The sequence below is a fragment of the Pseudophryne corroboree genome, chromosome 1 (assembly GCF_028390025.1).
Source record: "Pseudophryne corroboree isolate aPseCor3 chromosome 1, aPseCor3.hap2, whole genome shotgun sequence".
NCBI lineage: Eukaryota > Metazoa > Chordata > Amphibia > Anura > Myobatrachidae > Pseudophryne > Pseudophryne corroboree.
Window position 1 is genome coordinate 215,314,046 of NC_086444.1, and position 27,915 is coordinate 215,341,960.

At 47.9% G+C, this 27,915-nt stretch overlaps 1 protein-coding gene and 1 long non-coding RNA gene across 3 annotated transcripts in view; one reads left to right on the forward strand and one right to left on the reverse strand.

Annotated features, from left to right (window-relative positions):
* Positions 1–27,915, forward strand: part of ST8SIA4 (ST8 alpha-N-acetyl-neuraminide alpha-2,8-sialyltransferase 4) — a 321,204-nt gene that overhangs the window by 241,506 nt on the left and 51,783 nt on the right. The gene's annotated exons all lie outside the window — the stretch shown is intronic.
* LOC135052347 (uncharacterized) lies at positions 9,350–26,168 on the reverse strand. Of its 2 annotated transcripts, none has more exons than XR_010242226.1 (3): positions 25,844–26,168; positions 21,235–21,342; positions 9,350–9,672 (listed from the first exon to the last, which is right to left on the reverse strand). It is a non-coding gene; the product is annotated as an uncharacterized LOC135052347 (long non-coding RNA). The 2 variants fall into 2 exon arrangements; XR_010242227.1 differs by lacking the exon at positions 25,844–26,168 and adding an exon at positions 25,657–25,828.

Here is a 27,915-nt window from a genome sequence, read left to right on the forward strand (position 1 = left end):
ATTTCTGGTTTCAGGTTGTTGCTGTTGTTTATTCATACTGTTATCTGGTTTACTGTTACTCCGGTTGTACGGTATGGTTGTGGTGTGGGCTGGTATGTTTGTAGCCCGAGGTTTACACAAAAATCCTTTCCTCGAAATGTCCGTCTCTCCTGGGCACAGTTCCTATAGCTGGGGTCTGGAGGAGGGGCATGGAGGGAGGAGCCAGTTCACACCCAGTTTTAAGTCTTTTCAGTGTGCCCAAGCTCCTGCGGATCCCGTCTATACCCCATGGTCCTTTTGGAGTCCCCAGCAGCCTCTACGGACTAGGAGAAAAGGATTTACTGGTAAGTACCAAATTCCTATTATTTTATACGTAACCTTGCTTATTTTTGCTTGCACTGTGAGGTGGAAATGCATTGTGCAAGGATGCTATAGGTCATTGCACTTAAATTATGCTCCAGCTTAAAAGCAGCAAACCTTATTGAGGTAAAAATGTAATGTACCCAGGTAAAAGTGCATAATTTTATAAATAGTTTCATAAATTAAATTTATACTTATTTTCACCATTTTCCCAACACACCTGTGTGAAAGAACCCTTACATTTCAAAGCATCTGTTTGCTGTAGTTTTGTTCCATTTGAATAGTGGTTTGTGTATACAGGAAGGGGCTCATAGAGTTTGACACATTTGCATCCCAAGCGTAAGCAAGAATAATGCATATCAAAAAGCACCTTCAACTGCATATATGCAGTCAGCAGCAGAACCAAATGATTGTAATAAGAGCAAGGTGGGTTAAACACCTAATTGTATAATTATTTGAGTTTTGACACTACATGAGGTGGCAGCTTTCAATTAAGCAGTACCAGGGCCGCGATCAGGGGGGGAAAGCCGGGACTCTAATACCAGGCACAGAAGCTGTGGCTGCAGTTTGTCAACCCAGGCTGCGCACTCCCAGGTGTAGTACTCAATAGCTCGGCTCGGTGCCCCCACTTTCTGTGCTCACGGGGCAGAGACGGGAGCGGGAAGTTGCATCTACAGACACCGGATTGACCTGTGGTTACTGCGAACGTAGCGGGGTGATCAGTCGCTATATCCTGGGGCAGCTTCGAGTGGATCACAATCAGGAGCATGAGTTTGTGCAGGTGTATAAAGTAGTGCAGGAGAGATACAAAGGTACTGGCAATGTGCACAGGGCCGGATTAAGGGGGGCCCCGGCGAAGGGGGGGGGGGGTTGTGGGGGTTTATATTAGATTGTGCATACCTTCCAACATGACCCATTCCAGGTGGGACAACGTGCTCTCTATCTGGACTTCCCTCATAATATATGATTGGTGTCACTTCTGTTGAACTATTTAATTGATAAGAAAGGTGTCTCCAAACAGGTAATTGCAATCATAACTTAAGAAGGAAGTCCAAGTAGGAAGCACTTTATCCCTCCTGGAATGGATCATGTTGGGAGGTATGGATTGGGTATAATAAATTTAACCCAATGGTGATTTAAACTATTAGTTTAATAATGCCTGGGCACTGTTTATATCGCCACATAATTGAAAGTCAACTATTTTATAAAAATTTTCTTGTAGTGGAACAAAGACAATTTAAGCTTAAAATACACAGAAAAATAAAATCTATCATTTATCTTGTCACATGCAAGAATAGCAGCAGCCTCTGTACTACTTATACACATTCTGTCTGTCTGGTTTTGCTGCTGCATAAGAGGGAAAGCTAGCGATGTCAGTGTGCTCTGGCTGGGGGGCCCCTGATAAAGTGAGGCCCAGGGTACATTATGCCCTATTCCCCCACCTGAATGTGTGGCTCTGCCAGGGTTTGGGGCAGGTGGTGCTGTGTCCTCCAGGATTCCTCAAGGATACCTCTCTTCTGGCTAGTGGCGGATCTAGACTTAACTTTTAGTGGGGGCGGTTTAAAAATGATGACTCCTCCCCCTAATCATAGCTCCTCCCACTTAGGAAATGCCCCTCGTTCGCTTCTAAAATTTCCTATTGTTGCCAGTTATTGGAGAGAACCCTGCGCACTGGTGATACAGACTGGCGAATTGCCATTCCTGCATGCATCTGCACAATCATGCAGCCCAGATTTGGGCTACCAGTCCACTTTCAGAGAGAGGGGGGGGGGGGGGGGGGGGGAGTGAAATAAATTTACTTTAGCAGTTAAAAATGCTTTATATAAATAGTACTCATTTCTTTTAATGGATCCTGTGATGGCATAAGTAATAGGACAACAATGGTACACATTATAGCACACAGAATGAGCTGAAATTCACATTGTAGCACACAGAATGAGCCGAAATTCACATTGTAGCACACAGAATGAGACGAAATTCACGTTGTAGCACACAGTTTGAGCCGAAATTTACATTGTAGCACACTGAATGAGCCGAAATTCACATTGTAGCACACCGAATGAGCCGAAACTCACATTATAGCACACCGAATGAGCCGAAATTCACATTGTAGCACACTGAATGAGCCGAAACTCACATTATAGCACACTGAATGAGCCGAAATTCACATTGTAGCACACTGAATGAGCCGAAATTCACATTGTAGCACACTGAATGAGCCGAAACTCAGATTGTAGCACACTGAATGAGCCGAAATTCACATTGTAGCACACTGAATGAGCCGAAACTCACATTGTAGCACACTGAATGAGCCGAAACTCACATTGTAGCACACTGAATGAGCCGAAATTCACATCATGCCATGGAATGAGACAGCAGGGACATAGGGACAGGGTGAGTGATAAAGGGATAGGGAAAGTGACAGAGTGACAGGGAAAGTGACAGATCTAGACAGCTCACCTACATACAACGAGGCAATTACAGATTTTAGCTCCTCTCTCCGTGCGCGCTCCTCCGCTGCTGTAAAAATGGCGCCAGCCTGCCCCTGAATGAATCCTCGGCATCCACAAATGCCTACTGCGCATGACAGTGTTTGTCATTGCGCAGAGGCATCATATCACTGAGGAGGAGGAGGAGCCGGAGCGGCTGAGACAGGGTGTCTATGCTCCCTTCGTGATCAGGACCTGGAAGGTCCTCTCCATGAAGGGAAAATAGACGCTACCGGTGGGACTGGGGAGGGGAGCCGGGCGTGGCGGAGAAGACAGTGAGTAACACACTGCTTGCTCCGGCCTCCGGCCCCCTGCACTTACTATTCTCTCCCTCACTTAGACTCTCAGCGGCGGCGGGCACGGCGGCTGTGTTAGTGCTGCCACAGTCCGCAGGTGCCGCTCATCGCGGTAACCGGACCCGCCGCAATATGTGTAGGGGGGGGCGTTCGCCCTTTTCGCCCCTGTCTGTTTCCGCCACTGCTTCTGGCCATGAATTAACATGTGACACCCAGTGAGTAGCAGGGGTAGCCTGGGGATACACAGGGGGCCAGTCCTAGAGGGCAGGAGACTGTATGTGTGCAATGTGCACATATTGTGCCTGACACTCCGAGACAGTCCTACATTGTGTCCTGTCCTCCCTGCCCTGCCATCCCCCTGTGTTTTATATTGGATACACAGCCTATTGATGCCTCACCCCCACTGTAGCTCGACCCAGTGTCATAGTGGGGCATGAAGGGCCCACCAGGGAAATGCAATCACAGGGGCCCACAAAGGGGCATTGCCATATGCTGGAAGGGGTGTGGCCAAGTGACCAGAGAGGAGTGGCCAGCCATTATACGTGCCACCTAGCATAATATATAAGAAAAAGAGCTCTACCTCGCTGCCCACTTCAAGCTGTTGTGTATGTGCCTGGGTTACACCGGAAGAGTCCAGTAGCATATGTGCCTGGGTTACACCAGGAGAAACCAGTAGCATCTGTGCCTGGGTTACACCAGGAGAGACCAGTAGCATCTGTGCCTGGGTTACACCAGGAGAGAGCAGTAGTATCTGCACCTGGGTTACACCAGGAGAGAGCAGTAGTATCTGCACCTGGGTTACACCAGGAGAAACCAGTAGCATCTGTGCCTGGGTTACACCAGGAGAGACCAGTAGCATCTGTGCCTGGGTTACACCAGGAGAGAGCAGTAGTATCTGCACCTGGGTTACACCAGGAGAGAGCAGTAGTATCTGCACCTGGGTTACACCAGGAGAGACCAGTAGCATCTGTGCCTGGGTTACACCGGGAGAGAGCAGTAGTATCTGCGCCTGGGTCACACTGGGAGAGAGCAGTAGTATCTGCGCCTGGGTCACACTGGGAGAGAGCAGTAGTATCTGCACCTGGGTCACACTGGGAGAGAGCAGTAGTATCTGCACCTGGGTTACACCAGGAGAGAGCAGTAGTATCTGCACCTGGGTTACACCAGGAGAGAGCAGTAGTATCTGCACCTGGGTTACACCAGGAGAGACCAGTAGCATCTGTGCCTGGGTTACACCAGGAGAGAGCAGTAGTATCTGCACCTGGGTTACACCAGGAGAGAGCAGTAGTATCTGCACCTGGGTTACACCAGGAGAGAGCAGTAGTATCTGCACCTGGGTTACACCAGGAGAGACCAGTAGCATCTGTGCCTGGGTTACACCAGGAGAGAGCAGTAGTATCTGCGCCTGGGTCACACTGGGAGAGAGCAGTAGTATCTGCGCCTGGGTCACACTGGGAGAGAGCAGTAGTATCTGCACCTGGGTCACACTGGGAGAGAGCAGTAGTATCTGCACCTGGGTTACACTGGGAGAGAGCAGTAGCATCTTTGCCTGGGTTACACCGGGAGAGAGCAGTAGTATCTGCACCTGGGTTACACCGGGAGAGAGCAGTAGTATCTGCACCTGGGTTACACTGGGAGAGAGCAGTAGTATCTGCACCTGGGTTACACTGGGAGAGAGCAGTAGTATCTGCACCTGGGTTACACCAGGAGAGAGCAGTAGTATCTGCGCCTGGGTCACACTGGGAGAGAGCAGTAGTATCTGCACCTGGGTTACACTGGGAGAGACCAGTAGCATCTGTGCCTGGGTTACACCGGGAGAGAGCAGTAGTATCTGCACCTGGGTTACACCAGGAGAGAGCAGTAGTATCTGCACCTGGGTTACACCAGGAGAGAGCAGTAGTATCTGCACCTGGGTTACACTGGGAGAGAGCAGTAGTATCTGCACCTGGGTTACACCAGGAGAGAGCAGTAGTATCTGCGCCTGGGTCACACTGAGAGAGAGCAGTAGTATCTGCACCTGGGTTACACCAGGAGAGAGCAGTAGTATCTGCGCCTGGGTTACACTGGGAGAGAGCAGTAGTATCTGCACCTGGGTTACACCAGGAGAAACCAGTAGCATCTGTGCCTGGGTTACACCAGGAGAGACCAGTAGCATCTGTGCCTGGGTTACACCAGGAGAGAGCAGTAGTATCTGCACCTGGGTTACACCAGGAGAGAGCAGTAGTATCTGCACCTGGGTTACACCAGGAGAGAGCAGTAGTATCTGCACCTGGGTTACACCAGGAGAGACCAGTAGCATCTGTGCCTGGGTTACACCGGGAGAGAGCAGTAGTATCTGCACCTGGGTTACACCAGGAGAGAGCAGTAGTATCTGCGCCTGGGTTACACTGGGAGAGAGCAGTAGTATCTGCACCTGGGTTACACTGGGAGAGAGCAGTAGTATCTGCGCCTGGGTTACACTGGGAGAGAGCAGTAGTATCTGCACCTGGGTTACACCAGGAGAGAGCAGTAGTATCTGCGCCTGGGTCACACTGGGAGAGAGCAGTAGTATCTGCACCTGGGTTACACCAGGAGAGAGCAGTAGTATCTGCGCCTGGGTCACACTGGGAGAGAGCAGTAGTATCTGCACCTGGGTTACACTGGGAGAGACCAGTAGCATCTGTGCCTGGGTTACACCGGGAGAGAGCAGTAGTATCTGCACCTGGGTTACACCAGGAGAGAGCAGTAGTATCTGCACCTGGGTTACACCAGGAGAGAGCAGTAGTATCTGCACCTGGGTTACACTGGGAGAGAGCAGTAGTATCTGCACCTGGGTTACACCAGGAGAGAGCAGTAGTATCTGCGCCTGGGTCACACTGGGAGAGAGCAGTAGTATCTGCACCTGGGTTACACTGGGAGAGACCAGTAGCATCTGTGCCTGGGTTACACCAGGAGAGAGCAGTAGTATCTGTGCCTGGGTTACACCGGGAGAGAGCAGTAGTATCTGCACCTGGGTTACACTGGGAGAGAGCAGTAGTATCTGCACCTGGGTTACACCAGGAGAAAGCAGTAGTATCTGCGCCTGGGTCACACTGGGAGAGAGCAGTAGTATCTGCACCTGGGTTACACCAGGAGAGAGCAGTAGTATCTGCGCCTGGGTCACACTGGGAGAGAGCAGTAGTATCTGCACCTGGGTTACACTGGGAGAGAGCAGTAGTATCTGCACCTGGGTTACACTGGGAGAGACCAGTAGCATCTGTGCCTGGGTTACACCGGGAGAGAGCAGTAGTATCTGCGCCTGGGTCACACTGGGAGAGAGCAGTAGTATCTGCACCTGGGTTACACTGGGAGAGAGCAGTAGTATCTGCACCTGGGTTACACTGGGAGAGAGCAGTAGTATCTGTGCCTGGGTTACACTGGGAGAGAGCAGTAGTATCTGCACCTGGGTTACACCGGGAGAGAGCAGTAGTATCCGTGCCTGGGTTACACCGGGAGAGAGCAGTAGTATCTGCACCTGGGTTACACCGGGAGAAAGCAGTAGTATCTGCGCCTGGGTTACATCGGCAGAGAGGAGAGAGCAGTAGTATCTGCGCCTGGGTTACACCGGGAGAGAGCAGTAGTATCTGCGCCTGGGTTACATCGGGAGAGAACAGTAGCATATGTACCTGGGTTATACCGGGAGCGAGCAGCAGTATATGTGCCTGGGTTATACCGGGAGATAGCAGCAGTATATATGCCTGGGTAACACCGGGAGAGGGCAGTAGATGCACATAAAGACCCCAGTATAGTGCCAGATACAAATAGTGACCCCAGTAGTGCAGTGCCAGATACACATACACCCCCAATAGTGCCAGATACACATACGCCTCCAGTAGTGCAGTGCCAGATACACAGATGCCCTCAGTAGTGCAGTGCCAGATACCCAGATGCCCCCAGTAATGCAGTGCCAGATACACATACGACCCCAGTAGTGCAGTGTCAAATACACACATGCCTCCAGAAGTGCAGTGCAAGATACACAGATGTCCCCAGCAGTGCAGTGCCAGATACCCACATGCCCCCAGTAGTGCAGTGCCAGATACCCAGATGCTCCCAGTAGTGCAGTGCCAGATACCCAGATGCCCCCAGTAGTGCAGTGTCAGGTACACATACACCCCCAGCAGTGCCAGATACACAGTTACTGCCCACACAGTGCCGGATACACAGGCACTGCCCACACAGTGCCAAATGCCCCCACAGTGCGGCTCATCGCCGCCGCCTGGGCACTGCTGCTGGTCCTGGGGCTAAACATATACACTGCTCAAAAAAATAAAGGGAACACTTAAACAACACAATGTAACTCCAAGTCAATCACACTTCTGTGAAATCAAACTGTCCACTTAGGAAGCAACACTGATTGGCAATCAATTTCACATGCTGTTGTGCAAATGGAATAGGCAACAGGTGGAAATTATAGGCAATTAGCAAGACACCCCCAATAAATGAGTTGTTCTGCAGGTGGTGACCACATACCAATTCTCAGCTCCTTTGCTTTCTGGCTGATGTTTTGGTCACTTTTGAAAGCTGGCGGTGCTTTCGCTCTAGTGGTAGCATGTACAACCCACACAAGTGGCTCAGGTAGTGCAGCTCATCCAGGATGGCACATCAATGCGAGCTGTGGCAAGAAGGTTTGCTGTGTCTGTCAGCGTAGTGTCCAGAGCATGGAGGCGCTACCAGGAAACAGGCCAGTACATCATGAGACGTGGAGGAGGCCGTAGGAGGGCAACAACCCAGCAGCAGGACCGCTACCTCCGCCTTTGTGCAAAGAGGAACAGGAGGAGCACTGCCAGAGCCCTGCATAATGACCTCCAGCAAGCCACAAATGTGCATGTCTACTCAAACGATCAGAAACAGACTCCATGAGGGTGGTATGAGGGTCCGACGTCCACAGGTGGGGGTTGTGCTTACAGCCCAACACCGTGCAGGACGTTTGGCATTTGCCAGAGAACACCAAGATTGGCAAATTCGCCACTGGTGCCCTGTGGTCTTCACAGATGAAAGCATGTTTTCACTGAGCACATGTGACAGACGTGACAGAGTCTGGAGACGCCAAGGAGAACGTTCTGCTGCCTGCAACATCCTCCAGCATGACCGGTTTGGCAGTGGGTCAGTAATGGTGTGGGGTGGCATTTCTTTGGGGGGCCGCACAGCCCTCCATGTGCTCGCCAAAGGTAGCCTGACTGCCATTAGGTACTGAGATGAGTTCCTCAGACCCCTTGTGAGACCATATGCTGGTGCGGTTGGCCCTGGGTTCCTCCTAATGCAAGACAATGCTAGACCTCATGTGGCTGGAGTGTGTCAGCAGTTCCTGCAAGACGAAGGCATTGATGCTATGGACTGGCCCGCCCGTTCCCCAGACCTGAATCCAATTGAGCACATTTGGGACATCATGTCTCGCTCCATCCACCAACGCCACGTTGCACCACAGACTGTCCAGGAGTTGGTGGATGCTTTAGTCCAGGTCTGGGAGGAGATCCCTCAGGAGACCATCTGCCACCTCATCAGGAGCATGCCCAGGCATTGTAGGAAGGTCATACAGGCACGTGGAGGCCACACACACTACTGAGCCTAATTTTGACTTGTTTTAAGGGCATTACATCAAAGTTGGATCAGCCTGTAGTGTGTTTTTCCACTTGAATTTTGAATGTGACTCCAAATCCAGACCTCCATGGGTTAATAAATTTGATTTGCATTGATAATTTTTGTGTGATTTTGTTGTCAGCACATTCAACTATGTAAAGAACAAAGTATTTAATAAGAATATTTAATTCATCCAGATCTAGGATGTGTTATTTTAGTGTTCCCTTTATTTTTTTGAGCAGTGTATATATATTAGCTATTAGATAAGTTTCCGCATGGAAAAAAAAAGCTTTTATCACTAAATATACCCGATGGTCATTATCGGGCTATACAGTTCTAGCCAGTTTTTCCGTGCAAAAAATTACCCTTTTTTGTGCAGAAACACATAGGTGTGAGGCTTTTCATAGACCCTATGTGTTTTTGTGGCACTGAGCGGGGAAAAGGGGCTTCTTAAATTTGGTTTCGCCTGCCTGTTAAGTACCAGCATCGGGGCTAATAGGATAGCCACGGACGAGTCGCGGCTAATTTGGTTACCGCCCTATGTGTATCAAAAGAAATGTAGAATGAACACTGTTTTCTTGAAGTGAAAAATCTGCTGTCTGGTAGAATAATATGGACATGGACATCTGAGAGTGAAAGTACAGCTAGTACCATTTTATGACTTGAAAGATGAAAGATAAACTGAAATGGAAAAAAACGTTGATGCCAAGTTAACCTCACAATTAATCTGTGCTAAATCTAGAACAATAACAAGAAACATTTATCTTATGTCCGAAACGGTCTCATGGTTTTGAGGTGAACCACATAGCACAAAGCATAGTTGTTTTTCTCTTTCTCTTTCATTAAAGGGCGTTAATTGAGGCACTTGCACAATCTCCCACCACATCTTCTTGTGTGAGGCACATAATATTATTTGTCTTCTGGCAGCATTAGAGCAATTCTTGCAAATTCTGTGTAGACAAAAAAAAGAATGCTGCTTTTGAGACAGAAATCACTATGTCCCATGTTATTTTGGCCATACAACAATCACCAGCATTTAAAAAAAAAAAAATATATATATATATATATATGTGTGTGTGTGTGTGTGTGTGTGTGTGTGTGTGTGTGTGTGTGTGTGTGTGTGTGTGTGCTTGTACATCTAGCCTCAATACACCAGTCAGCGGGAGATGCCTGGCACTAGTGAACTGCCAGGTCCCGTGCAACTCTGCTAATGTTGGGTGTCCTTTTTGCCTAGAATGCTTCTCAGTTGCAGCACAATGCAGATAGGACACACAAAGAAACTGTGCTGATTAATTTGATATGACACTTGCATATTGTCTGTATACGGAGCAAGACGGAACTTTTTTGGGGAAAAAGCTGCGGCTGCTACATCGTAGCACTTCATACCTTAACTGCATTGCATGTGACCGCCAGGACCAGGGAGAAGATGCTGGAGCTGCTGCAGCCACCAGGTGAAGATACGACACCTCTAGACCAGCAGGGACAGTTTGTCGACAGTACATCACTTCAGCAGCTATAACTACTTTGTCTGGATAATACCTCTTTCACACCGCACAAATAACCCGGTATCGACTCTGCTCCACCTCCGCCACCTGCTCCGCCCCCGTTGCTATGGCAACCAGCCCGGCATATTCCCGGGTCGAGGAAGCCTGCAGCAGCGGCCAATGCCGGATCCCACCCGGGAAGGACCCGTTTCCAATTCCCTGGTGGGATCATGCATTGGCAGTGTGAAATGGCTATAACTAATACAAGGGTCCCTTACAGCAAAAAATCCAGGGCACCAATCAGAGAGTAGTGCATATGCTTGAATGCCCCCCCCCCCCCCACACACACACACACACACGCACGCACACACACGACCCGCGAGTGGGACAGTCACAAAAATACAGGACTGTCCCATGAAAATCGGGACAGTTGGGAGGTATGCTGTTGCGTCTTTGCCTGCATGCTAATTGTCATATGCCACGCTGTGCACCTGTTTGCACCTTATGTGATCCTATGGTATCATGGGAGCAATTGCATGCATGCGCCCGCCGGTGGCCACTTTTCTCACGGCCTGCATGCTGTGGCAGTGGCAAAGACGGAACAGGACACATCTGTATTTGTTGTGAGGTTACAGATTTTCTGATCACTCAAGTAAACAGTTCAGTAAATTATCTAATGCCCTTTATTGTAATTATACAAACACAGGGCCTAATTCAGTAAGGATTGCCTTTTACGCTAGCATGCCACCCATCTCGGGGCAAACCCACTCAGCATGCTGACCGCTGCCTCCCCCCCTTCAACAAGCAAAAATTACAAATGCATCGCAATATTCCCGACCGCGGTGGCTGCATGTGACGCCACGCAGCCGTCGCGATCACACCCACAACACCCCCTCTTCGCACCGCAGTACTCCCACAACGCTCCATCTCCGCCCTGGAAATAGAGCGTTGACCCCCCCACCGCCTTTGCCTGATTGACAGGCAGAGGCGATCGCATTTTCTGCAACCTGCCGATGAAGTGCAGGCGCATGCGCAGGACGGGTGCTGCGCATGCGCCTGTGGGGCGTTTGTAACAATTCCGGTTGGACCACGATTTGCGATCCAACCTGAATAAGCCCCACGGTACAAAATACCTTCAGCAGTTACATGTCAGGATTACAGATGCCTGCGGCCTCCTGCTGTTACATGCTGACAATATTTCTGTGTCTTCTGGCCTGGGATACCAGCTCACACAGCGCCCTTCGCCAGAAAATCTCCCCACTGATGGCACCGCCATGCCTAGTCAGCGACTGCACTTCAGAAGTCCAACTACTTCTCTCTAGACCTTATCTTCAGGTATTCACCCACCAGTAAGTCTCACCACTCTTATACCCAACTGTGTCTATTCACAATACAAACAGGTCAGTCAGGGTGTCACAGGGTCTGATGAGGAGTGGAGACAAGATGTCTGGGTTCTGCTACACAATGGGGTGTATGTGATCAGATTACCTACAGCTCCAGGTAATGCTTCGGTGCTAAGGGCTGCTGGGAGCTGAAGTTTGTTTAGTGCGTCTAGTTCCCTGTAATGCGGCGCGTTGGGACATCGGCGCTAAAAATAGTGACTGGCTGGCAGAACTGACTTACGCGCTGTACACCCACTTCACTGCACAGCACTGTCTTCTTTTACATTGATTCAGCTTCCAGACATTACCCTCCGCGATATCACTCACTCTATCCATTACATTAGCCATCTCGGGGCTTCCAGGCCAACAGCCCAGGTGCTTTGTTGCGGAGTCAGGGACTCTGGTGATCTGGGGTCGACTGTTGCGGGGAGGCACTTGTGCGGCGCAGGGAGGGCTATGAAAGCCTTCCGCTGCGCCGCTTTCATATACATTTATCCCGGTGGCCACAGCAGCTTTTGTTCCACCTGCGCCACGGCAAGGGAGTGGGGATTGTTGATGCTGGAGGGGGCAGGCAGACTGGCAGCAGGACATAGGACACTGCAGTAAAAGGATTTTTTTTCCCCATCTACAGCGTAGAGACTTGCTGCAGATGCAGTGGCATACCCTCCAGCTGCACCTTTTTGGCAGGTACAGTACCTTTTTTTTATGGTCTGTACCGATTTTTGGCTCTCCAAACTTTCATTGAAAGTATAGGAAAATGGGCATGGCCACGCCCCCTTTTCGAATTTGTAGCGATTTTTATGTGTAAATTGTTGGAGGGTATGTTGCTGCAGATGCAGTGGGCCTATTTTGGTGTGTGGACCTGGAGCTGCAGCTCCATCAGCCCAATTGTTGATCCTGCTCTGGGAACATACAGCAGCCAAAGGGCATAGCCTCCCATTGGATGTAACCTGTGTGGGAGGGCATTTCTTGCCCAATCAGCTGTGGACTGGGTGTGATAGACTTGCCCATAACCCAATGAGAGCTCCTAGCCACGCCCAGCGTTATACACACAGTCACTCTGGGCTATTATATAGGAGATTACAATTGACTGTTTTAACTATATTAAATAACACTCTGGCCTAGAATTATTCCTATTAACAATTACACACTGAACACCATATAACCAAATACAGTAAACTACATATTCCAAGGATAACAGATACAATATATAACACACCTCTAACTGTATAAACTTTATATTAACTTTAACTTTATTAACTTTATATTAACTTTATCTAACTTTATATTAAAGACTGCTATGGGGACCAGGGATAAAAAGTAGTTACTCATCCTTGTGCAAAACAAGGTACAGCATGGATGAGCAATAAGGGACCTCTTGTTTTGTTACACATACAGTATACACACACACACACACAATATATACTTTGAGTATCTTTCACAGCCCTGCCATTTCCATCTCATGATCAGACTTTCTCACCCTGTGTGTTACTGTACTAAGACCCTCATCCACTCACTGGTCAGCTCCAGACTGGACTGCTGTAACCTCCCCTTATCTGGCCCCCTTGACTATTATTATTATTATTACTATATTTATAAGGCGCCACAAGTGTTTTGCAGCACCGTACAAAGGACAGGGAGACAAAACTTAGTATTACAGTAAATAAATAACAAAATAGAGTACAGGTAAGAAAGAGCACCACAATTCTCAAAACATAATACAGCTTAGATGTAAGTAGCGAGGGAGTAGTCACCGTACTACTTGGGGCTGGTGGCCATAGATAGAGATGAGCCTTTACCAGCAGGAGAAAAAGCAGGTAAAGATGGTCGCTGAGTAGGAGAGACCTGTGAGTGAAATGTGTTGAGAAGAGGGCTTTGACAACAAGAGGAAAGAGGCCCCTGCTCTGAAGAGCTAACAATCTAGTGGCTACCACCTATCTCCACTCCAATATGTTCTCAAAGCTGTTGCCCGGCTCATCTTCCTCTCCAAACATATTATGTCTGCCTTCCCTCTCCTACAAGCCCTACACTGGCTCCCCTTCCCCTTCAGATCTCAATTTAAGCTTCTCACACTTGCTTACAAAGCCCTCACCCATTCCTCTCCCATCTACATCTCTGACCTGATCTTCCTTTACACTCCCACCCGTCCTCTTCGCTCCACAAATGAGTGCCGCCTCTCCTGCCTACTGATTTGGTGGGTTTTCTTAATGTGTTTTTTTTCTCTATTTCTCCCACTCTCTTACAATGTCAGACAGGCTTTAGTTAAGTTTTTCATTAAATACATTTCCTGTGTCTAGGACTCTAGAGGAAACCAAATATTTGTTATGCAGATTTTCTCTACTTCAGATTCTCCTGACCTGAAGCAAAGACATTCTAACAGTGAAAAAAGCAGCAATAGAAACCTTCATTAATTAATTATAATTTCCAGCCAGAGCTTCTTAACATTGCGTTATTCTTTTATCTACAGTAGGTGAGCCTTTTTGTCACCGTGACTAAGCTCTTGTTTTACTTGAATTTTGATTTTAGGCTTTTTCTATTAGCTTCATAGGTTTATTTGTACTTTATATTTTCCATGTTAAATAAAATCTGCTCTGGGAAAGTCTCGATTTAAATGGGAAAAATAAAAATCGATTTTTGTAGTTTATAAAATTTGTTTTCTAATTTGTATCTAGCAAAATTTCAAAACATTTACTTTAATTTAGATTAGGTGAGCGCTGCATAGGCATGAAACCATTAAAGAGTTTAGAATTTTTGTGATTGGTTAGTTAGGTTATTTGTTGTTAGGCAGATCAATCTAGTTTATGGGTTTGTAGTTGGCTAGGGATTAGCCTATCAGTCAGTATATGGGATTCTTGTGTTAGGGCATAGAAGGTCAAATTTGAATATCATTAACCCTCTTGTCAGCAGTCATGTGTGGCATAAGTGGTCGTTGTGGAGCACTTACCCTTTTGAAGGACATCGGGTGTGTTCTGCCCTTGCCAGGGGACAATGGGCACTTTTCTGCGGGAGCGTGCGTACTGTGCTATAGTAAAGGGTGGTGAGACCTTCTCAGCACAGGTTATGCTTATATATAGATTGGGTGTTTCAGTTGTCAACATTTTCCAGTTGGGGCGTTTCAGTTGCTGCCATTTTTTAAGATCTACTTGACTAGAGCTGGTTAATGTATAGCGCCTTCCTTGCCACCCCTTTACAAATAGGGTGATTCCAATTAATAAATTGAATGACCTTTTAATCCAATGCAGTAGTGTCCGTGTCGTTATTCTTAGTTGATAAGCTAGCTTGAGGTGTGGTGTGTCAAGGTACAATCGCAATAAATTAATAGACGCAGATATGGGCAGATGTGAGATTGAGATTTGGGTGGCGAGTGTTCAAACTGAAATCTAAATTGCAGTGTAAAAATAAAGCAACCAGTATGTACTATTCACAGAAACAATATAACCCACCCAAATCTAACTCTCTCTGCACTATACCTGGGTTTAGTGAATGTAAGCTTTATTGTTTTAGAGAAAGAAGGGTAACAGTGGCTTTCTTGATGTAACCTCCTTGCCAATACAGAGGTTTAGGCTGATTTTAACTATACTGGGGTCAACCACAACACCTGTTCTGGTGGGCTTTTTTGTTTGTCATTGGCAGGGGAGTTTGGATATTGTAACTTGAGTTTGCCTAGTCATGAGCGTGATTCCTTATGCCAGGCATGTTTTTGTGCATTTTCCCCAAAAAAGACATATTATTCACATCACTATGCAAATAAGATGCAACAGCAGACTACAGTATATTGTGTGTGCGACTGTCGCTGTATCTGCATACGAAATGCTATGCTACAGTGTTTTCTCTAACGTCCTAGTGGATGCTGGGGACTCTGTAAGGACCATGGGGAATAGATGGGCTCCGCAGGAGACAGGGCACTTTAAGAAAGAATTTGGATACTGGTGTGCTCTGGCTCCTCCGTCTATGTCCCTCCTCCAGACCTCAATTTGAATCTGTGCCCGGACGAGCTGGGTGCTACTTGGTGAGCTCTCCTGAGCTTGCTAAAAAGAAAGTATTTTGTTAGGTTTTTTTTTTATTTTCAGAGAGATCTGCTGGCAACAGACTCTCTGCTACGTGGGACTGAGGGGAGAGAAGCAGCCCTACTCACTGAAGATAGGTCCTGCTTCTTAGGCTACTGGACACCATTAGCTCCAGAAGGATCGTACACAGGATCGCACCCTTGGTAGTCCGATCCCGGAGCCGCGCCGCCGTCTCCCTCGCAGAGCCGGAAGACAGAAGCCGGTGACAGAAGCAAGAAGACTTCGAAATCGGTGGCAGAAGACTCCAGTCTTCATATGAGGTAGCGCACAGCACTGCAGCTGTGCGCCATTGCTCCCACACTAAACCCACATACTCCGGTCACTGTAGGGTGCAGGGCGCAGGGGGGGGGGGGGGGGCGCCCTGGGCAGCAATTAGAGACCTCTTGGCAAAAGTGGGCATATATACAGTTGGGCACTGTATATATGCATGGGCCCCCGCCATATTTTTACACAGAAACGCGGGACAGAAGCCCACCGCTGAGGGGGCGGGGCTTCTTCCTCAGCACTCACCAGCGCCATTTTCTCTCCACAGCTCCGCTGAGAGGAAGCTCCCCAGGCTCTCCCCTGCAGAATCACGGTAGAAGAGGGTAAAAAGAGAGGGGGGGCACATAAATTTGGCGCAAAAACTTATATACAGCAGCTACTGGGTTTAACACTAAGTTACTGTGTGATTCCTGGGACATATAGCGCTGGGGTGTGTGCTGGCATACTCTCTCTCTCTCTGTCTCTCCAAAAGGCCTTGTGGGGGAACTGTCTTCAAATAGAGCATCCCCTGTGTGTGTGGTGTGTCGGTACGCTTGTGTTGGCATGTTTGACGAGGAAGGCTATGTGGAAACAGAGCGGGAACAAATTAATGTGGGGTCGCCGCCGACACCCGATTGGATGGATATGTGGAAGGTTTTAAATGATAATGTTACTTCCTTGCATAAAAGGTTGGATAAAGCTGAAGCCTTGGGACAGCCGGGGTCTCAGCCCATGCCTGACCCTATGTCGCAGAGGCCGTCAGGGTCTCAGAAGCGCCCACTATCCCAAATTGTTGACACAGATATCGACACGGATTCTGACTCCAGTGTCGATGGCGATGATGCAAAGTTACAGCCTAAAATAGCTAAAGCCATCCGTTACATGATTATAGCAATGAAAGATGTGTTGCACATCACAGAGGAAACCCCAGTCCCTGACAAGAGGGTTTATATGTATGGGGAAAAAAGGCAAGAGGTGACCTTTCCCCCTTCTCATGAGTTAAATGAGTTTTATGTGAAAAGGCTTGGGAATCTCCAGATAGAAAACTGCAGATTTCCAAACGGATGCTTATGGCGTATCCTTTCCCGCCAACGGACAGGTTACGCTGGGAATCCTCCCCTAGGGTAGACAAAGCTTTAACACGCTTATCCAAGAGGGTAGCCCTGCCGTTACAGGATACGGCCACCCTAAAAGATGCTGCGGATAGAAAGCAGGAGGGTATCCTGAAGTCCATTTATACACATTCAGGTACCTTACTAAGGCCGGCGATTGCGTCGGCCTGGATGTGTAGTGCTGTAGCAGCATGGACAGATACCTTATCTGAGGAATTTGATACCTTGGACAAGGATACTATATTACTGACCCTGGGGCATATAAAAGACGCTGTCCTATATATGAGAGATGCTCAAAGAGACATTAGCCTACTGGGCTCTAGAATAAATGCAATGTCGATTTCTGCCAGAAGGGTCCTGTGGACTCGGCAATGGACAGGAGATGCCGACTCAAAAAGGCACATGGAGGTTTTACCTTACAAGGGTGAGGAGTTGTTTGGGGAGGGTCTCTCGGACCTGGTCTCCACAGCTACGGCTGGAAAGTCAAATTTTTTGCCATATGTTCCCTCACAACCTAAGAAAGCACCGTATTACCAAATGCAGTCCTTTCGATCACAAAAAGGCAAGAAAGTCCGAGGTGCGTCCTTTCTTGCCAGAGGCAGGGGTAGAGGAAAGAAGCTGCACAATACAGCTAGTTCCCAGGAACAGAAGTCCTCCCCAGCTTCCACTAAATCCACCGCATGACGCTGGGGCTCCACAGGCGGAGCTAGGCCCGGTGGGGGCGCGTCTCCGAAATTTCAGCCACAAGTGGGTTCACTCCCAGGTGGATCCCTGGGCTATAGAGATTGTGTCTCAGGGATACAAGCTGGAATTCGAAGCGATGCCCCCTCACCGTTACCTCAAATCGGCCTTGCCAGCTTCCCCCTTAGAGAGGGAAATAGTGTTAGCTGCAATTCACAAATTGTATCTTCAGCAGGTGGTGGTAAAGGTTCCCCTCCTTCAACAGGGAAGGGGTTACTATTCGACCATGTTTGTGGTACCGAAACCGGACGGTTCGGTCAGACCCATATTAAATTTAAAATCCCTAAACATATACCTGAAAAGGTTCAAGTTCAAGATGGAATCGCTCAGAGCGGTCATCGCAAGCCTGGAAGGGGGGGATTTTATGATGTCTCTGGACATAAAGGATGCTTACCTTCATGTCCCCATTTATCCACCTCATCAGAAGTACCTCAGATTTGTGGTACAGGATTGTCATTACCAATTCCAGACGTTGCCGTTTGGTCTCTCCACGGCACCGAGAATATTTACCAAGGTAATGGCGGAAATGATGGTGCTCCTGCGACGGCAAGGAGTCACAATTATCCCATACTTGGACGATCTCCTCATAAAGGCGAGGTCCAGAGAGCAGTTGCTGATCAGCGTGGCACGCTCTCGGGAAGTGTTACAACAGCACGGCTGGATTCTAAATATTCCAAAGTCGCAGTTGATTCCTACGATTCGTCTGCCCTTCCTGGGCATGATTCTGGACACAGGCCAGAAGAGGGTTTATCTCCCGATGGAGAAGGCTCAGGAGCTCATGACACTGGTCAGAGACCTATTAAAACCAAAACAGGTGTCGGTTCATCACTGCACGCGAGTCCTGGGAAAGATGGCGGCATCCTACGAGGCCATTCCCTTCGGCAGGTTCCATGCGAGGACCTTTCAATGGGATCTGTTGGACAAGTGGTCCGGATCACATTTTCCAAAAATGCATCGGCTGATCACCCTATCCCCCAGGGCCAGGGTGTCTCTCCTGTGGTGGCTACAGAGTGCTCACCTTCTCGAGGGCCGCAGATTCGGCATTCAGGACTGGGTCCTGGTGACCACGGACGCAAGCCTCCGATGGTGGGGAGCAGTCACACAGGGAAGAAATTTCCAAGGTCTGTGGTCAAGTCAGGAGATTTGCCTTCACATCAACATCCTGGAACTAAGGGCATTATACAACGCCCTACGTCAAGCGGAGACCCTGCTTCGCGACCGATCGGTGCTGATTCAGTCAGATAACATCACCGCAGTGGCTCATGTAAACTGCCAAGGCAGCACAAGGAGCAGGGTGGCGATGGCGGAAGCCACCAGAATTCTTCGCTGGGCGGAGAATCACGTAAGTGCACTGTCAGCAGTGTTCATTCCGGGAGTGGACAACTGGGAAACAGACTTCCTCAGCAGGCACGACCTCCACCCGGGAGAGTGGGGACTTCATCAAGAAGTCTTCACGCAGATTGCAAGTCGGTGGGAACTGCCACAAGTAGACATGATGGCATCCCGCCTCAACAAAAAGCTACAGAGGTATTGCGCCAGGTCAAGAGACCCTCAGGCGATAGCTGTAGACGCACTAGTGACACCGTGGGTGTTCCATTCGGTCTATGTATTTCCTCCTTTTCCTCTCATACACAAGGTGCTGAGAATCATAAGAAGAAGAGGAGTGAGAACAATACTCATTGTTCCGGATTGGCCAAGAAGGACTTGGAATCCAGAGCTGCAAGAAATGCTCACAGAGGACCCATGGCCTCTGCCTCTAAGACAGGACTTGTTGCAACAGGGGCCCTGTCTGTACCAAGACTTACCGCGGCTGCTTTTGACGGCATGGCGGTTGAATGCCGGATCCTAGCAGAAAAAGGCATTCCGGATGAGGTTATTCCTACGCTGATAAAGGCTAGGAGGGACGTGACGGCTAAACATTATCACCGTATATGGCGAAAATATGTTGCTTGGTGTGAGTCCAGGAATGCCCCTGCGGAGGAATTCCAGCTGGGCCGTTTCCTTCACTTCCTACAGTCGGGAGTGACTTTGGGCCTAAAATTGGGTTCCATTAAGGTCCAGATTTCGGCCCTATCCATTTTCTTTCAAAAAGAACTGGCTTCTCTTCCTGAAGTTCAAACGTTTGTAAAGGGAGTGCTGCATATTCAGCCCCCTTTTGTGCCTCCAGTGGCACCTTGGGATCTTAACGTGGTGTTGAGTTTCCTGAAGTCACACTGGTTTGAGCCACTTAAAACCGTTGAGTTAAAATTTCTCACGTGGAAGGTGGTCATGCTATTAGCCTTGGCTTCAGCTAGGCGTGTGTCAGAATTAGCGGCTTTGTCACATAAAAGCCCCTATCTGGTTTTCCATATGGACAGGGCGGAATTGCGGACCCGTCCGCAATTTCTGCCAAAAGTGGTGTCATCTTTTCATATGAACCAACCTATTGTGGTGCCTGTGGCTACTCGTGACTTGGAGGATTCCGAGTTACTAGATGTTGTCAGGGCTTTGAAGGTTTATGTAGCCAGAACGGCTAGAGTCAGGAAAACTGAGTCGCTGTTTATCCTGTATGCACCCAACAAGCTGGGTGCTCCTGCTTCAAAGCAAACTATTGCTCGCTGGATCTGTAACACGATTCAGCAGGCTCATTCTGCGGGTGGATCGCCGCTGCCAAAATCAGTAAAAGACCATTCCACAAGGAAGGTGGGCTCTTCTTGGGCGGCTGCCCGAGGGGTCTCTGTATTACAGCTTTGCCGAGCAGCTACTTGGTCGGGTTCAAACACTTTTGCAAAGTTCTACAAGTTTGATACCCTGGCTGAGGAGGACCTTGTGTTTGCTCATTCGGTGCTGCAGAGTCATCCGCACTCTCCCGCCTGTTTGGGAGCTTTGGTATAATCCCCATGGTCCTTACGGAGTCCCCAGCATCCACTAGGACGTTAGAGAAAATAAGATTTTACTTACCGGTAAATCTATTTCTCGTAGTCCGTAGTGGATGCTGGGTGCCCGTCCCAAGTGCGGACTTCTTCTGCAATGCTTGTATATAGTTATTGCTTACATAAGGGTTATGTTATAGTTGCATCAGGGTTGATCTGATGCTCTATTGTTGTTCATACTGTTAACTGGGTAAGTTTATCACGAGTTATATGGTGTGATTGGTGTGGCTGGTATGAGTCTTGCCCTGGATTCCAAAATCCTTTCCTTGTACTGTCAGCTCTTCCGGACACAGTTTCTTTAACTGAGGTCTGGAGGAGGGACATAGAGGGAGGAGCCAGAGCACACCAGAATCCAAATTCTTTCTTAAAGTGCCCTGTCTCCTGCGGAGCCCGTCTATTCCCCATGGTCCTTACGGATTCCCCAGCATCCACTACGGACTACGAGAAATAGATTTACCGGTAAGTAAAATCTTATTTTTTCTTTTGCTTGAGGGATGCAAATAAGACACATTTTTAGCAAAAAAAAAAGAGGCCCGCCGTTAGCAGAGCTACCCCAGACCTGCCGGCTTACTCGCATCAGGCATCTCACAGTACATGGTGTATTGGGGCTAGACACATCGTATATCTTCTCCATTCTGGTGTTTGTTGTGAACTTCTTGACCATGGGCCTAATTCATATCTAAAAAAAAAGAAAAAGAACAGCGCTGGCACTTTTACACTAAAATGTTTTAATTAATTTCATATCACATATTAAAATACATCCTTCATATCCATATCATATAAAAACAATTATAATGTATATTAATTAAGCTATATATCCCACCGGACAATTCCGCTCTATATACCCAACCAGAGAAAACTGTTCCTTACTGATTTTGTATAATTATATACAGCTGAATTTAAAGCTAGATATTATTACTTTATGTCAGGCATGTCCAAACTGCGGCCCTCCAGCTGTTGAGAAACTACACATCCCAGCATGCCATGACACAGCTTTAGCATTCTCTGACAGCAAAACTGTGTCAGGGCATGCTGGGATATGTAGTTTCACAACAGCTGGAGGGCCACAGTTTGGACATGCCTGCTTTATGTGCTTTTGACAATAAATCATGACCGCATAGATGTTATCAATCGATAAGAATGTCCAGCTGATAAGTATAGTTCCTCAGTTATTATAATGAACAATTATCCGGTCCGTTAATTACGCAGATTGCAGTTCTTTTCACAAATGCATACAGCTAATAGATTATACCTTCCAGGTAAATTTCCTCACACCATTAAATTTTCAACCAGTGTGAGTTATAATTATTATGTTTTGTGATTAGAGTTTCTTATGGAGCTGTGCACAGATATATAGCTTTGCACATATCACATAGATACCTCTCCCGGCTGTCGCTTCCATAAACAGCCTTATCCGGAGTCCACTGCCTGGTGGATAGCAGGTATAATTTCAGATGTTATCCGTAAAAGTTATCAGATGTTATCCGTAGGTATAAGTGTCTCTGGCCGGCCAGTAATATATGAAGGTGTCTCACCAAAAGCTCTTTAGCAGTGCATCCGACATCTTCTTTTTTTCTTTTTTTTTGTATATTCTCCATTTTTAGGTTACGAACCAAACCTTGAACATAGCTGCAGGCACTTTTCACAGTAACCATAGCGCCAGACTATCTCTATTTACTAATTCATATCTGATTGCAGCAGCAAATTTGTTAACTAATGGGCAAAACCATGTGCAATGCAGGGGAGACATTTGATATGCCGGCTGTCGGGATCCCAGCGCTCACCATACCGATGCTGGAATACCGACGGCCGGCATACCGACAACTATTCTCCCTCTTGGGGTGTCCACAACACCCCTGGAGGGAGAATAAATAGCGTGGCACGCTCCACCGTGCCCGCAGCGTGGCGAGCACAGCGAGCCCACAAGGGGCACTTTTGTTACGCTCACCCCGCTGCCTGCATGCCGGCGCTTGGGATCCCGGTGCCCAACATACTGGGACCCCATGTGCAGCACTGGCGGAGTTAGCAGGGGGCGATTAGGGCAAACGCCCTCCCTAACATACAGCTCCCTACCACATGCGGCTGTGCGCACAGTGTGCTGGAGATCTGCATTAGTCCCTCCCCCAGTAGAATGAGTCACTGCTGGGTGAGATGGGACTGAGCCAGCAGCACTTGCGCAGAGAAAAGAGAGAGCTCGCCCCCTCCTGAGTCTCGGCCAATCAGAACTGGCCTCCCTCTCCTGCTCCTCTCTCAGTCACTTCCACGTAGTTTTGCTATTTTCTTGCTGTGTACTATAAGCCTGCCAGCCCGCTACTGGCCCTCATTCCGAGTTGTTTGCTCGCAAGCTGCTTTTAGCAGCTTTGCACACGCTAAGCCGCCGCCTACTGGGAGTGAATATTAGCTTATCAAAATTGCGAACGAAAGATTCGCAATATTGCGAGAAGACTTCTCTGTGCAGTTTCTGAGTAGCTCGAGACTTACTCTTCCAGTGCGATCAGTTCAGTGCTTGTCGTTCCTGGTTTGACATCACAAACACACCCAGCGTTCGCTTAGACACTTCTCCGTTTCTCCAGCCACTCCCGCGTTTTTCCCAGAAACGGTAGCGTTTTTTCGCACACTCCCATAAAACGCCCAGTTTCCGCCCAGAAACATCCACTTCCTGTCAATCACATTACGATCACCAGAACGAAAAAAAACCTCGTAATGCCGTGAGTAAAATTCCTAACTGCATAGCAAATTTACTTGGCGCAGTCGCACTGCGGACATTGCGCATTAGCGACTAATCGCTCCGTTGCGAGAAAAAAATAACGAGCGAACAACTCGGAATGACCCCCACAATGCACTACTGGGAGTGGGACATAATGGAACCTCAGCTGCAGGAGGAGCCCCATCCTCACCTTCCTTCTCCTCTTCAGCAGTAATGTAAGTCTCCTCCTTGTCTGCAGCTGCTTAGCTGAGGTTAGTATCCTGATCTGTATGTGTGCATTGTGCAGCCAGGGCCGAAACTAGGATTTTCAGCACCCGGGGCAAGGCAGTAGTTGATAAAAATACATAAAATTTATAAAAATTATAATAAAATAAATAACTAAAAATACAGACTATGCCACACGGTAGTGGACCCTTAATCACTTTACACTGCACAATAGTATCCCACATTAACATATCTATCTAGCTATCTATCTATCTATCTAGTCCATCATACGAAGTGCGGCACTCACGGGTTTTAATGTAAGTAGAATGCAGCAGGTTTCCTGGCTTGTCAACGTTTCATTTATTCATATAAATGTCATTGTGTCCTGACTAAATTTATGTGAGTAAATTAAATGTTGACAAACCAGGAAAACCTGCTGTATTCTGCTTGCATTAGAACCTGTGAGTGCCGCACCTTGTATGATGGACTCTATGCACTATACTTGATGGCAACCGGGCACACTTCAAGTTTAACAACAGTGAGAGCCGGCTCTCCATGCACATTATATATGGAGGTTCTCAATGATAGAAAACATGCACCGCAGAGTTGTTTAGAAATGAATATTTTACTTCACGATAATTCCGAAGTTTTAGGATTGCACACCCAGTCTTCAGGAAGCATACATTTGTGCAATCCCAGAAACATCGTAATTAGCATGAAGTAAAATATTCCTTTCTAAACAGATCTGCAGTGCAGTGCATGTTTTCTATCATTAAGAACCTCCAGAGTATGTTCACAGCTGCACTGACACTCAAGAGGTTAACTGCTAAGAGGAGAGTGCTGGACTTATTTGAAGATATATATATATATATATATGTAGAAAGAATAGAGGCGGCACTCACGCAGACTTTTGCAGGTGTAGAAAGGTCAGTTTAATGTACATTAAACTGACCTTTCTACACCTGCAAAAGTCTGCGTGAGTGCCGCCTCTATTCTTTCTACATGTGTATGAGGTAACACCTTTGGGAGGGCACCGCAGCTTCATTACTTTTACAGAGGAGTGCCGGGACTTTCTGTATGTATGTGTATATATATATATATATATATATCCGACCAAAATGCCCGGCTCTCCCAGTAATGCATCCGGGTACCTCCATAAACGTGAACACATACTCTCCTGGGATGCGGCACTCCTGGCGGCTTCAAATAAGAAGCTTCAAACAGGCATGCCTGTTTGAAGTTTCTTATTTGAAATCGCCAGGAGTACCGCATCCCAGGAGAGTATGTGTGTATATATATATATATATATATATATATATATAAAACGGAGAAACAATGGCGGCACTCTGGAGACTCGGTTAAAGATGTGAAGAAATAGTGCTGTTTATTCAACGTTTCGGGGTGCAAGCCCCCGTCTTCAGGATACACTAACCGTTAGTGTATCCTGAAGATGGGGGCTTGCACCCCGAAACGTTGAATAAACAGCACTGTTTCTTTACATCTTTAACCGAGTCTCCAGAGTGCCGCCATTGTTTCTCCGTTCTATACATGCAAACCGCTGTGTTTGTTGAGGAGGGCACCGGAGCAGGAGCTTAGCTCATTTTGCCCATGGGGGAGTGCCAGACTTTTTTGACATATATATATATATATATATATATTTATAATCTCCACTCACCGCTGTAGATCAATCCTTAGCCTCAGTGCAGTGAGTGAGGCCAGTGTCTTGGGCTTGCAGCAGGTGCCGGAGGTCAGAGGGGCGGCAGGTGACGGTGCGCGCACAGCCGCGACTCCGTCCAACGGAAACAGCGGCCGCCAGGCAGTAAAGATGCGCGGTGGAGCTTGCAGGAGGCGCACTCGGTGGGCGGGCAGAGGGAGACTGGAGACGCAGCTGCGGTTGGTCCATGACGGCGCCATTCGCGGCTGCTGGTGACAATAGCGGGGGGTGAGGGAGCAGCTGTCAGGGAGCCAAGCAGAGTTCCCTGTGCCCCCTCAACTCCCGCGCCCGGGGCATGTGACCCCTTAGCCCCCCCCCCCCCCCCTAGTTACGGCTCTGGTGCAGCTTACACCAATGTCTGCACAAACCTCAGAGTCAGAGATTACAGCAGTCAGTGGAGGCGTATCATGCAGTGTGATAGCAGCAGTGTTCAGTGAAGAGATAGAGGTCTACGCAGATTGCTTGTAACATGAGACGTTGCTCCTCACAGACAGGTTACGGGCAGTGCAGTTCTCAATGTAAAAATGGCTATCTGCTATCAGAGGCGTCACTCACCTCTTGGACACCCGGTGCGGCGGCAAAAGAGGGGGCGGGGCTTCACGAGAAGGGGCGGGGCTTCACGGGCTGGCATCCGTTTTCACTGCTTGAATGACTGGAAAGGGGCGGTGCTTTCTGAGAAGGGGCGGAGCTTCGTGTCCCGACACCCGTTTTTTTTGTCACTTGGGGGGTTTAGGAGGTGTAGACTCACTCCCGGGGAGTGCTGTGCTTGCAGTGCTGGCTCCTACAGAGTGACAGGAGCCGAGTGCTGCACATAATGTAACAGTGCAGCACCCAGCTCCTGTCTCTAAGCAGGAGCTGGCATTTTGGTGTCACCCCTCGGCGGGTGACACCCGGGAGCGGGCCGCACCCCCCTTGTGACGCCACTGTCTGCTATCTGTATTGGGCCCTCTGACCTCCCTTAATGCTAAGGGCACTTTCTTTCAGAAGTAATAATATTTGTATATTTCTCCCACATCACTATGTTATAGCTTATATATCTAGACATTTACAGTGAGGTTGGGTTTCACTTGTGTGACAATATTTTTTTTTTCTAAAGAAGTTTTCCTCTTTGTCCTGGGACAAAGACACCATCCTGAGGTGTCACATTCACCCCTTGGTGGCAGTCTCCTGCAGTGCTGTCATGCACAGGGTGTGAAGGGTGTGAACCCACAAACCTGTTTTGTTCAGGAACAGACTGTCACCCTGACCCCCACTGCTGTATGGTGAGTGCAATTCATGAAGGAGCGGAGAGCTTTCTGCTTCTCCATGGAGTTCATGTTCGCCATGTTACCTCCTTTCAACCTCATTAACTATGTAACTATGATAAATTGCAGTGTAATAATAAAGCAGCCAGTATGTACTTTGCACAGAAACAAAATAACCCACCCAAATCTAAAGGCCAGTACTCACGGCCCGATGCTGTAGAGATGTGTGCTGAGCGAACCGCTCAGCACACATCGATTCCGCCGCTCAGCACAGCGCGATCTGTGCTGAGCGTGCGGGGGGGAGACGGGGGGCCGCTCACTTCACCCAGCGGGTGAAGTGAGCGACCCGCTAGATTGGCCTGCATGCAGGCCAATCTAGCAGCAGCGATAGCGATGTGCGGGGCCGCGCATCGCTATCGCTGAGGGGGCTACACACGGAGCGATGTTGCTGAAAATCTAAGCAATCTAGTCAGATTGCTTAGATTATCGCTCCGTGTGTACCCCCCTTTACTCTCTCTGCAAATGTTACATCTGCCCCCCCTGCAGTGCACATGGTTTTGCCCATTATCTAACAAATTTGCTGCTGCGATCAAATCTGAATTAGGCACCATATCCACATGGTTTTATATGTTAGGTTTGGTTGTTTAGATATTTGCACTAACAGGGAAATACAGGTTGAGTATCCCTTATCCAAAATTCAAAATCACACATTTTTGGTTCCACTACTGAGATAGGAAAAAACGGATAATTCGAGACAACAGTCTCAAATTTCACAAACCGGCGCTGATTAGTTATGTTTCATTAAAACCAGTGTCTCTTTAAAGCTGCTGAGTAAAACAGCTTGCTAAGCTGCACAACAAAAGCAATTAGAACAAAGAAAAATAACTCTGCGCTTAGAAACACTTTATGGATTTATATACGTGTGGTCTGTCATGTAGAATAAATAACTCAGTGAGACTTTGTATATTGATACTTTTTATCTAAGATTGCTAATATGTAACATTTATCACAACATACAAGTATTAGTAATTTAGTAGCTATTATACATAAAAGATCTAGTTAATAATAGTACATGAGTGATTAAAAGCTTGTAAATCAGCACTAAAAGTTACACTTTGTATAAAGGTATAATTGAATATTTATAGACACATCATAACAAGGTGTAAAACGTTACTCTCCTATTAGGTATTTATATGTAGTTGCACTGGCGCCCCAGTGTATTACTAGAATGAATGTCCCGCAACAGATTCACACTAATTACAGTCTCATGAAGACAGCATTTGCTTGAATATAATTACCCCCGTGTTAGTTCCTGACGGTTCCATTTAGCAATATTACAAGTGGTATACTTGCTGCTTAAAAGCGCTGTACAGAACAGCCCCG